Here is a 14,367-nt window from a genome sequence, read left to right on the forward strand (position 1 = left end):
GTGTTTTTCATCAAACGAATTTGAAACGATCTTTTTTTAGCTTGGAAAACCGTGAGGCAGCCATTTTTTTATCTCGGCAGAATTTTTTTTGTGCGTTTTTTTCTGTCTTGGGAACCGTGTCAAGTATACACGGTGATGGTTGTTGTTTTGCCTTGTTTTCGATTTGATCTTTGCATATTGTTTTGTAATCGATATTCATTGCAATATGTTAAAGATCTATCATATTGTTGACATAAAATTTCGTGCGGCACAATTTTTTACACGGCTGATTTGCATTGAAAATCGTGCCTTGTGACGATCTTTTATCTTGTTCTCGTTTTGTTCTTTGCGTATTGTTGTTTTAAACGATAATTATAACAATATGTTAAGATCATGACAATTATAATTTGGTTGCTTAAAAGAAAATAATGCGGCTGATTTTTTTTTACGGCTGCTACAATTTTTTTTGAGCCTTGGATACCGTGACCTGTTTCACACGGCTGCAATTTTTTGTGCTGTTGTAAACAGTCAGCCGGACTGTTCAGGTCTGATCAGTCGATCGAGAACTGTTAGTGTCTCGATTGATTGGTTTTTTTCGATTTAATTTTTGCATATTGTTATTATAAACGGTTATTAATGCAATATGTTAAAGTTTTGACAATTGTAGATTTACTTCTATACGGATTAGGTTTAAATTGCAATTGTTTTACTTTTGTCAAATCGATTTTTTTTTGGTTTTTCCTTCTTTTGGCCACGGCTGAATTTTTTTTTGTTCTAAATTCTTTCCTTTTTGGCCAAAACATGTGTATAATACGGATTTATGCACTCGCTTGATAGTGAAACGGTTCACCCACGAACAATTAAATTACTTTAAAACGATTTAAAGTAACGGATGATCATGAATTAAAATTAAGTTGATGAAGCGGTTTTGTCACATAATTTTAATTATCTTTGGTGGTTTGGATAAATTTAACATAATTACGGAATTATGTCACGAATAAATTATATTTAGTTGATGCATTTTATTTATCGTTTTTGATTATTTTGAATGCTTTTAATTACGTATTTATTTATTTTTACAATCGGTTGTAACTTAGTGTGGCCTTAGTAGAACGTGTTACCGTAATGATGGAACACGGTCTTGGTTGTATTTTGAGATCTCGTATCTCCATTTTTATTTCTTTTAATTACAGTTTTTATTTAGAATGTAAATAGGTTTATATTTGTAAATTTTAAATTGTAATTTTTGAGAAGACCAAAGATGGAGACCGGATGCTCACTCCCGCTACATGGATCAAGATGGAACATCAAGACAAGCTTCTCGGGTCCAACGGTGGATTCCAAAGTTGTTTTATGTTCTTTTTATTAGGATAGGCCACACTAGGAAATTTTTATTTACGTATTGCATTCTTTTATTTATTTTCGTAACGATAATATGCATCATATTCCGCCTAAAAACCAAACCACCTAATTATTGCATGAAAACTGACACATATAGAGGTCACGAGTTAGTTTTCTTTGACATTCTTATGTCACATGATTATAAGCCATCACCCAAATTAATTCATTCACGCAGACGCTAGTTATTCGTTCACTTAATATGAATCATAATTTAGTTGATGGGATCTTCCTCGTATAAACAAAAATTGAGAATAGTCTTTATAGGTCAAACTCCAATGAGTCCCTTCTTCGTCGGTAGGCATAATATGACCCCTTCAACGTCGGGTAAGTTGGAACTGATTGACCTATTTTATCTCAACACTATGGTCACTCGTACGATCCTGTGATTATGGTGGACTATAGATAGGATTTACGGAAATCTATCGACCAAGAGTTCTTACGGAAGAATTAGCTGAACAGTTGGCTTATCAATTTACATAAATTGAGTCTTGGGATCACTTGTATCATTCTTGAGGGAGATCAATTATGCAAGTGCAAGAGTCTACACGTTAAAATGATTTTTAAAATAGACTTAAATCACCTCGATGAGTTGCTTATTTCGTTCTTGTTTTTCTTTCTTTTTCAGTGTAGATCACGAACTTTTAAACTCGCTAATAACAAATGGTGGTTCTACCGACAACCCAATGCCAAGTGCCACATTGGACCGTGAGTCCCGGCTTCGGATCTTCATGAATCGGATGAATCGGTCTACTCGGATCGAAGAATGATGGATCAAACTTCGAGGACTCGGGAGGCGGCATTACGGAATCGCCGCCGACAGGAAGCTCAAATATCTATTAGAGCCCCTCCCGGCGAACCCAGGTCCCACGGCTAGAGCTAATGAAATCGCCAAGTTTAACGATTTCTGTATGGAAGCGGGTGCGATTAAAAACGTACTCATTTTTGCAATGGAATCCAATTTGCAGAAACGCTTCATAGCCCATGGTGCAAACAAGATTTTCACCACGCTCACTAAGGAATTCTCGAAAGCACCGAGAATCGTGACCTATGAGCATACCACTCGCTTCTTTGATGCGAGACTCCAGAAGGGCCAACCAGTTAGCCCACACATTCTCAGCATGATTGAGAATGTCGAGAAGCTGGAGACCTTTGATTGTAAAATCAGCGAGAACATTGTGATTGACCGCATGCTTCATTCACTCCACGATGGTTTTGCGCTCTTTAGAGCGAATTACTATATGAATGATTTGAAGAAAACTCCCCATGAACTGCACTCCCTTCTCGTACAGACCGAGAAGGACATGAAGTTCAGTGGGAGCATGAAACAGGATGTTCTCGTTGTGACAAACAAGGGGAAAGGTAAGGGCAAAGCTCAGGTAAACCTAGCAGTAGGTAAACCGAAGATCAAGAAGTCGGGTCCAGGTAAGAGTGGGCCTGGTGAGTCGAGCACCTCATCAGGCGTGACAAAAAGTAAGAATGAAAACATGGAATGCCATCATTGCCACAAGACTGGGCATTGGAGGCGTACATGTCCTGTTTATCATGAGGACTTAAAGGCAGGTCGTGTTAAACCTGTTGGTATGTCTTCTTCTTTTTCTACTTTTATTCATATGATTGAGATTAACCACGCAAGTTACGGAACTTGGGTACTTGATACTGGTTGTGGTTCTCATCTGTGTAATCATGTGCGGGGGCTCGAAACATCGAACCCCTCGTAAAGGGTGAGGTGGACTGCGTGTCGGGAATGGAGCACGAGTGGCTGCCGTCTCAAGGGGAACATACGTGATCCAACTTCCTAGCGGATTTGAGTTATTTTTATATAACTGCTATTATGTACCCAGTCTTTGGAAAAACATTATTTCGGTTTCGCACTTGACAAACTTGGATTTTCATTTGTAATAGAGAATAATACTTGCATTTTCTCATTACACGATATGATTTATGGCAAGGCAGTCTCCATGAACGGAATTTATGTTTTAGATCAGACCACCGAAATATTACACGTAATGAATAAAAAGTTAAAGGTTGGTGACAAAGATCAAACATATCTATGGCACTGCCGTATGGGACACATTAATGAGAAACACGTTAAACAGCTCATCAAAAATGGAGCTATCTCGGCCTTTGATTTTCAATCATTTGGCACGTGTGAATCATGTCTCATCGGTAAGATGACTCGGATTTCCTTCAAAGGTGTTGGAATGCGCGCTGCTGACCTATTAGGACTCATACACATGGATGTATGTGGACCTATGTTAATCACCGCACGAGAAGGCTATAGGTATTTCATCACTTTCACGGACGATTTAAGTAGATATGGCTATGTCTACTTAATGAAGCACAAAAGTGAATCCTTTGAGAAATTCAAAGAATACCAGAATAGGGTACAGAACCTATTGGGTAGAAAGATTAAAACACTACGTTCAGATCGTGGTGGCGAGTATCTTTCTCACGAGTTTGATCAACACCTTAAAGACTGTGGGATTGCCTTACAGTTAACTCCACCTGGAACACCTCAGTTGAATGGTGTGTCCGAACGGAGAAATCGAACACTACTTGATATGGTTCGATCCATGATGAGTCACACCGTGTTGCCTGACTCATTGTGGGGTTATGCTCTTTGTCGTCATTTGCTCTAATACTTAACCGAAGTCCGTCTAAAGCTGTTGACAAGACTCCATATGAACTATGGAAGGGAACGGTCCCCAACTTGTCCTTTATACGGGTTTGGGGCTGCGAGGCTTACGTCAAGTTGAGACACGAGGATAAGCTCGGCCCGCGATCGGTCAAGACATACTTTATAGGTTATCCTAAAGGAACACTTGGTCATTACTTCTATTCGCCAACCGAACAACGTGTTTTTGTTGCGGCTAGTGCGACATTCTTAGAGAAGGAATTTCTCGAGAATGCAAAGAGTGATAGAACCTTCGAACTGTCGGAGATTCCAGAACCAAGTACCGAGCAACTATTGGAGGAACCTATTCCTTCAATCCCGGCTGCGGTTAACATTCCTGTGGAACCTAGGAGGTCGGGTAGAGTCTCTATTCCTCCGGACAGATACATTGGTATGGTCGAGGAACATGACATAGATGACATTCTACTCTTAACGAGTAGTGAACCCGCAACCTATAAAGGTGCCATGACTAGTTCTGACTCAAAGCTATGGCTTGAGGCCATGCAATCCGAGATGGACTCCATGTATGAGAACAACGTGTGGGATCTTGTTGACTTACCTGCTAAGGTTCGTCCCCTTCAATGCAAATGGCTTTACAAGATAAAGCATTCTTTGGAAGGTCAACAAGATATCTACAAAGCACGACTAGTTGCTAAAGGTTTCACCCAAGTGCCAGGTTTGCACTACGATGAGAGTTTTGCACCCGTAGTCATGTTGCGTTCCATTCGGATTATCTTAGCGATTGCCGCTTTTCATGATTATGAAATTTGGCAAATGGACGTGAAAACCGCCTTCTTAAACAGCTTTTTGGAGGAAGAGTTGTACATGGTACAACCCGAAGGTTTCATCGATCCAGAACATCCTAAGAAAGTGTGCAAGCTTAAGCGTTCCATTTATGGACTTAAGCAAGCATCAAGAAGTTGGAATCATCGCTTCGACCAAGTGATAAAAGAAAATGGATTCACTCGATCGGTCGAGGAACCATGTCTATATATCAAGTCGAGTGGGAGCAAGATTGTTTTCCTAATATTGTATGTTGACGACATACTCCTGATTGGGAATGACATACCTCTCTTAACTTCGGTGAAAGTATGGTTGAAAAACCATTTCCGGATGAAAGATCTGGGAGAGGCACAAAGAATTCTAGGCATCCGTATCTATCGAGATAGATCACGACGGATGTTATCTCTCGATCAGAGTCTTACATAGACAAAATCCTAGAGAGATTCAGCATGACTAACTCCAAGAAGGGGTTTCTTCCTATGGCTCCAGGGGTGCATTTGAGCAAGTCTCGGGCACCGAGAGACAGGAAGAGAAAGAGCGCATGACACGGATTCCTTATGCCTCGGCTATAGGATCAATCATGTATGCCATGATATGCACACGTCCCGACGTGGCATATGCATTGAGTATGACAAGTCGATTCCAACAGCATCCAGGTGAATCACATTGGCTGGCTGTCAAGAACATTCTTAAGTACCTACGGAGGACTAAAGATTGGGCATTGACTTATGGAGGCCCTCCAAAGCTATGCGCAACCGATTCTGTGAGATGCTAGCTTCCAAACGGATCGAGACGACTCGAAATCTCAGTCTGGATTCGTTTTTACTCTTAATGGCGCTGCAGATCACTGGAAGAGTTCCAAACAAACTGTTAAAGAGATTCTACGACCGAGTCCGAGTACTATGCCGCGTCTCGAAGCTACAAAGGAAGCGATATGGATGCGTCAATTCTTACATGGACTATCCGTAGTGCCTAGTTCGAATGACCCGATAACCATCTATTGCGACAATAGTGGTGCCATCTTCCAAGCTAAGGAGCCTAAGTCTAGCAACAAATCTAGACATGTACAACGGAAAGCTCATCTAATCCGAGATTACGTGGAGCAAAAGGAAGTAGTGATAGAAAAGATTGCTACGATGATAACATAGCAGATCCTTTCACTAAACCATTACGACAAGATAAGCATGAAGGGCACGTTAATTCCATGGGAATTAAACGTGTTCCTAAGTTGTAGTACTCTTTTATGGATTAGATTCATTCCCTTTTGTACTCTATACGACATCATCGTTTTGATATTTATATATTTTGTTTTTCATGTGGAATTGTGCGACAATTTTTGAACACCACAAAGTGAATCGAACGAACATTATATTTTTCAGTCCTTAATTGCCCACATGAGCTGATAACTCTGGCAATTATTTTGTGACGTTGGTTGATGGTGGGTTCAACGAGCCATAAGTCAACCGGTTGACTGACCAATCACAGAGGCGATTTATACGGATATTTCGTAGGACACAATTGTGACATCGACGTGGAGTCCTAAATGTTTTATAACATTCGGTGCCCGGTCGTGGATAGGACCTCCATGGTGATCCTAAGAGTCGATTCTTTTGACTATCGACTGTCTCTTGAGACTAAGGCAGATTTTGGGTGACTTTGGTTTCTTTCTCACGGTCATCCGTAACAGGGGGCCAAGTAGATTTTTTCTGGGTCATTTCATGCTGTGCTTAGATCGGAAGGAGTCGAGTTGAAGGAAATATTTCAGACTTTATCGGTACTCGATATTTCTCGGGGCCACTCGAGGAGTCAGAATCGAAATGCATGGCCATGCTCGGATACGGATTCGTTTTATCAGTTAAGTTACTCTCTAGTCGGGGAAACCACTCTTGATCCAGATCGATTGTAAAATACGACCTTTGCGGATCCAGATCTGCAAATTGTTTTACATTGAGTGGGAGAAATTTTAAATGAATATGAGAATCGGTTATCGCACATACACTTGTACGGACAAGTGGGAGTTTGTTGAGTTTGTGTCCTCCGAGTTAGTGCGGATAACGTCATTGCACATACACTTGTACGGACAAGTGGGAGCTTGTTGGGGCTGGTGTCCTTTACAGTTAGTGCAAGGACTTATAAATCTCTAAAAGGATCAAAGGGCATACTTTTGGTATTATTATCAGTTGATCCACGTTTATCAATAACGGTTGGCTTGCTAGATAAGTTTGACGTTATTGTCATACAGATGGCGGTGATCAACTGGTCCCTAAAAGTCACACCTATAGGATACGTTTGAGAGATGTGACGGTATGAAAATACAGTCATATTGATGCCAAATTGACTAACCAGTTAGTCCGAGTTTTTTGACTAATAATTAGTTAAAATGTGATGTTGAGATATTTTATTTAATACGGATTAAATAAAAATGGCTAAGACGAATTAAGCGGTTAATTCGTAAAATTAAATATAAGCGATTTATATTTGATTAATGTATATTGGATAAATTAATTATACGATATTGTCTTTGTCGGACACGTATTAATAATTCAACTGATCCGTGTTATTAGTTGATGCTTTAATATCCGATAACCGATGACAGTTTATAATGAAACCGTGTCATATACATTTAGCGCATTTCGGGTCGTACCATGAGTTAAAAATTAGAGAAAGTGGAAAGCCCACTCTCCCCATCTAAAGCTCACGGCCTAACCAAGGGAACAAAATGGAGCCCTCCTCTCTTTTGTAACCTAATCATTTCATTTGAGAAAATTTTAGGGTTTTGAGAAAATTGCCTCTCAAAATTCGGATCTCTCATCCAACGAAAACTCACAAAACAATCCTCTCAATATTGCAAGGCAATTAGAGGATTCATTCTAGCACAAGGGCATTTCTCGGACAATCTTGGGTGCATCATTTAGGAGGAGATCTACTTTGATCTCTCATTGCCATTTTGCACTAGGACCGAAGGTTAATCCTTGATCTTTATCGTTTCATCTTTGTTTTCGTTTATGACTATAAATTGCATATAAAATTTGCGTTATAATCCTATAATTAAAGGGTTTTATACGGATATTACCCCACACGTGGTTAAAATGCCGTTGTGCATTGAACGACGATCAAAGCCTGCCTATGTACACTTCCTTACAGATGAAGAAGAAAACCTAGAAGAGCCTTGGTTCCAAGCCATTCTCAATTTCAAGCTCAATGGTACATACCCACCAGACATGGATAAAAGAGGACAACGCGCCATATGCCTACTTGCCTCCCAATACCTCCTCGTGCAGGGAGAATTGTACAAAAGAACACCTCTTGGTGTCATCTTGCACTGCCTTGATTGTTCACAGGTACAGAAAGTAATGGAAGAAGTTCACGATGGAGAATGCGGTCCTCACATGAGTGGACCTATGATGGCAAAGAAGATTACACGTCTTGTGTATTATTGGACGACAATGGAGTCAGATTGCAATAAATATGTTAGGCATTGTCACAACTGCCAAATATTCGGGAATATACAACATGTTCCTCCTTCCATGCTATATACCATGACATCTCATTGGCCATTTTCTGATTGGGGAATAGACATCATCGGGAAGATCACTCCAGCTGGGATATGAGGCCACAATTTCATTTTAGTAGCTATCGATTATTTTACTAAATGGGTCAAAGCAGCATCTTACACCGGCCTTACAGCCAAACATGTGGCAAAGTTCATACAAACCAATCTCATCTGTCGATATGGTTGCCCACGTGAAACCATTAGTGACAACGGATCACGTTTCCAGGCCAAAGCTGCACAATTGTTAGCCAAATATAAGATCAAGCATCACCATTCCTCGCCATACAGACCTCAAACTAATGGCGCGGTGGAGGCATCTAACAAGAATGTCATCACCATCCTTAAGAAAATGATCGACAATTATCGCGATTTGTGGGATTCATCTATATGTATCCCTTTAATTTTAAGGACAATAACGAATTATAACAGGATGAAACTAGTCATAAAATAAATTGCATAAACAAAATTGTAAAGGATTAAGAAATAACCTTCGGTCCTAGCTAATTCGGCCTATAAAAAATATCGCAATGATATTCTCCTATCAGTTGCACCCAAGATGCTCCGAGAATTGCCCTTTGATTTTGCTAGAATCGATTCCTCAATTTTCTGTAAAATTTTAGGTTATTTTTGTGTTTTTCTGATGAGATGGAGGCGAGAATGAGATGAAAAATTAGGGTTAGAAAAAGCTACTCTTATTCTCCCTATAAACCGTGTATGTGAGAGAGATTAGGGTAGAATTTTCCTTCTAATTACTCGGCCCATAATCCGAAATTAGGAGAGTTATTTCTCTTATTTTCGGTTATTCCAAAAATGTATAAAATGTGTTAATATTATAAATTGTCATCTAGTGAGGATCGATCCCACAACCTCTTGGTTTGAGTACCCTCACTATTACCACTATGACACATTCATCTTGTTGATATTAAATATAACCGATTACATTTAATTACGAATTAACATATTAATTCGTCCAAGCTAACATTATATACATTTAATTAAATATAACTTATTATATTCAATTTTACGAATTGACAGTTAATTCGTCTCAACTAATATTATTTAATCTTCATTAAATAATTGTCTCATCAATACATTGACTAACTGTTTAGTCATATAAGGCATCAATGTGATTATATTTCTATAACCACATCTCTCAAACACATCCTATAGGTGTGATCTTTAGGGACCAGTTGATCACCGCCATATGTATGATAATAACGTCAAACTTTCTAGCAAGCCAATCGTTATTAGGTAATCGTTAATCAACTGATTAAAATACTAAGTATACCCTTGTGAACCTGTAAGAGATTTACAAATGTTATCACACTAATTTGTGGAGGACACAAGCTCCAACACGATTGGCCTAGAAAAATACCCTTTGCATTATGAGGATATCGCATGTCAGTTAGGACGCCCATTGGGGCTACTCCTTTCTATTTGACTTACGGCATGGAAGCTGTACAACCAATAGAGCTAGAGATCCCGTCTCCACGCATTTTACTCAAAAGTCATATCCCTGAAGCTGATTGGAAAAGAGATAGGTATGACGAACTCGTCCTCTTTGACGAACGCAGGCTACGCGCATTGCATAATGTGCAGACATACCAAGCACGTATCAAAAGAGCCTTTAACAAAAGGGTCAAACCCAGAAATATAAAAGGAAGGAGACTTAGTACTCAAGTCCGTCATAGCTCTCTTACCTGTTGATCCATGAGGAAAATTTAAGCTTAATTGGGCGAGACCATTCTTACTCAAGTCCATACTTTCAGGGGGTGTGATTAAAGTTACAGACCTAGACGGAAATGTGTTTTCTAACCCAACCAACCTAGACCAACTGAAATGGTACTACGCTTAAAAATAGGATAAAAACGCGCCTCGCGTGACCAACGTGCCGCTTATGCGGCACAAAATAAAATCGGCCCCTGGCCCACAAAATTTTTTTTCCATCATGCTCCTGCGTTTTGACATTACGACATCCTCATATCATCAAATAAATTAAATTGCACTTCCTTAGGAGTAGGTAAAGCACATGCTTATTTTCAAAGTTCATTACAAGCTCTTGCTTCGAACATTTATTCTTTTACATTTTCCCGAACTACGCACATGGTTTGATTTCATTTTTCTAATGAATACGTAGGCAATCCTTCACCGGATACAACCCATCATTTTTTTAAGATGTAAATAGAAGGACATTTTCATTTGCATTTGAAATTCGAAATAATAAATAAAGGAAATTTATGAAAGTTTCTTAATAATAAAATCTTTTATTCGTTGTTCCATAAATAATAATAATATGCCACATACATATAAATTTTAAATGCTGAAATTTTAAAATGCTAGGCTAGGATTCTAAAAACCTCGCCATTTATTACAACTTAAATAATAATAAATAATACTAGTATAAATGACTAAGGCTATTCTTCAATTTTCCCTTTGCCTTTGTCACCCTTGTCATATTTCTTGTCTCGACCACGAGCGGGGCGCTCTTGCGTTATTTACGACCTAATCACCAACGGTCGTTCTCGCCGTCTAGCATTTCCATTTCGATCCACCACCATCTTCTCGACAGGAGCATTCTTTGGTTTCTTTGATGGACGAACAACCAGATATCCAGCCTCTTCTTCTTCCTCAGTCAAGTAACTTTGTTTCTCCTTCGCCACTTCACGAATTTTGCAGTCTACGGGCTTATGTTTCCTTAATCTCTCACGTTCCTCAGGAGTATTAGCTTTCCTCCCATAATGAGCCAACCGGGACGGGTATAAACCACATGTTCCTCTGGGCCCAACGAATAGCCCACTCCCGACAAGATTCCGCAGTATGTGCCAAGGCATTTTGTGGGACAGTGTCTATCTTCGGGATTTTCTGTCTTAAGCCCACTTGCCTCATCAATCTCTCCGGAAAAGTACATACCATGAATTCCAAGCCGAGAACGCGAATGGACCGCGTCGGATCCAAGGATGATACTCCAGTCACTGATCTGAGATGCCACCATGGCACTATCCACCTGATCAATGGCCCACCTTCACTCTTCAGTTTATTTTCCTAATAATCGTATACTCAAGCGAAGTCCACCATGTACAACCTCGTTCTCATTGCAATCGATCGGGAATGATTTCCTGCCACATCAACTGAGGGCTCGATCAACTGCAGCCTCTCCATTAGCCACATCTGCAAAGAAAAGGAGATGGGAATCAGTCCCATATTTTGCAAAAAAAAGGGTTAATTGATGAGAATAATCCAAACTATCACCGACCTTCTCAAAATAATCTCAACTATTATTTAACCCTGAATAATCCAATTTATTACATCATTTATCTTCTACTACTTTCGTCCTCTTATCAACTTGTTGTCACCGGTTACCTTCTAATATTTGTAGGTCACTCTTCTTCTTCTTCTTCTTCTTCTTCTTCTTCTTCTTCTTCTTCTTCTTCTTCTTCTTCTTCTTCTTCTTCTTCTTCTTCTTCTTCTTCTTCTTCTTCTTCTTCTTCTTCTTCTTCTTCTTCTTCTTCTTCTTCTTCTTCTTCTTCTTCTTCTTCTTCTTCTTCTTCTTCTTCTTCTTCTTCTTCTTCTTCTTCCTCCTCCTCCTCCTCCTTTGTCACATATGCCAACCACAACTTCCCTTTTTCTTCCTTCATTAATTTCTTTTTTTCTTCATCAATTTATTTCAAAAAATTCCCAATTTTGTTCTTCCAAACCTTTCATCTTTTTCTATGAATGGTATGCTGTCTTCCTCTTCGGCTCTTTATCTTTATTGCACTTTGGTTATTTCATCGATTTCTCGCTGGGACGAAGTACACAATAATGGTGGCTTATCCTTTTTTTTTAGATTGCGCCTGTAAATCTCTCCTTCAAAAATTGTATCACACACTCCCTCTCCCTCTTCTTATAAACCGACAATCAAACACTTTATCACTGCCGACCCAACAAACAAACACCTTATTCATATCTCCAGATTTGTTGGGAATGATGTCAGGGACAAATGAAGTTGGACAGGTCCAGATTTGTTGTTGTTGGTGTTTATTTTGTTGTTGTTCATTGGTTTTTGGTGGGGTTGCCATTATTTTAAAGAATTGGTTAAATCCCTCAAAATCCCTCCATAAATTAACCCAAATACATTCACCAAATCAGCATAAGAGCACCACAATTAATGGGTACTGGACATTTCTTGCAATGTGCGTATTAAAAGCACATATTGACATCAAATTGAAAATATGAAATGAACAGATCATGGAAGAACACTATGGTGGAGTGATTGAATATTTGAAAGTAAGAAAGTTATGAACTAGCCTTGATTAAAATTCAGAGGTTACGCAGGTTTCAAACACTAATAAAATTGCCCAAAAGTTAAAAAGTCTGGGGTTTTTAAAGTTGAAGAGATGAAGGGGACGAGGTTTTAATCAATTGAAAAGACGGCGGGATGATTATGACGTCGAAATAGATTACCAAGAGAAGTATTATGATGTTGATTGATGAGTATGTATGTTGGGGATAATGAAGTTGGATAGAGAAATTAATGGCAGAGTGATGGTGTGCACACGGGGGGCCCACGGGGGCGCTTGAGACAAGCGTTTGTATTTGTGTAGTCGCCACTAATTTATTGTGGAAAATTGGAAACCGTTCGAATACTTCGCGTCATGTCAAGACATAAAGTAGTGACATGAACACCGAGAACTCATTACTCTAAGCATTCTATATCTAGAATGACTCTCGTGAATGCCAATGAACACGAATGTTCACAGAGATCTGGAGTAAGTAGTGAGGGTACGTATTAGGAAGCTCTTTTGATCGAACACCTAATCCCGCCCGCCTCGATAGCGGCCTCTACTAATGATCAGGGAAAATCATCTATACTTGATATGTTGTCGATTATATGCATGCAATGCAACATCCATCGTTTTAATCCTAGCATGTGAAAATTAGACTATGTCGGTGAACATGTAATTTAGCATGCTTAGGTCGAAGTAAGGATTTAGATTGATTACATGTGAGAACATACAAACAATACGATAATAAAGAATACAAGAAAATACAATAATTAAAATTACAATAATTACATTGGTTTGATGATTTATGTCGAAAATACATTTAAAACGGATAATTTGAGAAAAGAAAAGAGAAAAGAAATTAACAAACGGATTAACTGTGATAATACGAATAATAGTCGATTAATACGTAAGCTAATAAACTAGGTCAAAGCAACAACGGAAGTTCAGAGGCAGAACTCAACCCGGAACAGACGCAACAGAGCTGCGTCCCTTGGAAGAGGCGCAGTGGTCACTGCGTCTGTTCCTGAGGTGAGTTCTGGCTGTGAAGCCGGAACTGCATATCGTTAATGTTCGTTGGTGAATTTAATGATCGATTATTGATATTTGACTCGGGTAAAAGTGATTAAATAGATTATTTACATATGAATGGGTCATAAAAAGCGATAAAAAGGACTCAAGTTAATTAGAACGAATTAAAGACTAAATTACAAAACTAATTACGAATTAATTACGACTCAAGCAAGTTATTGGTTGTTTAAAATGAATTAGGTTAAATTAAGGATGGAGACGGTGTGATAAACAGATGAAAACATGTACGAATGGTCGAATTACAGAAACTTGATATGAATAGATCAAGTCTCTAAAATCCTGGTTCGATTTAATGACAAAAACATGTAAATATTGACTATTTGGGATTTAAGTCGGTTTAAAAGTGACGACTTATTACGAATTATGTGTTAAAATTGTTAGACTAACGAAACAATAAAAAACAAGAAAAAACGAAACAAAATAGACGAACCAACAGAAGACGAAGGAAGAAGAAGAAAAGCAAGAACTGCGGCAGCCTCAGGAAGAGGCTCTTCGAGGAGGCGCATCAGTTGCTGCGTTTCTTCTCGACATCTGTCTTCCGTTAATCCGTAAAAAGGTTTGAATAAAAGGTTTTATAAATCGGCTTTAAATATGCTTTCGACGTAAATCTTACAATAATTAGT

Source organism: Silene latifolia, chromosome 2, assembly GCF_048544455.1.
Source record: "Silene latifolia isolate original U9 population chromosome 2, ASM4854445v1, whole genome shotgun sequence".
Taxonomy (NCBI): Eukaryota; Viridiplantae; Streptophyta; class Magnoliopsida; order Caryophyllales; family Caryophyllaceae; genus Silene; species Silene latifolia.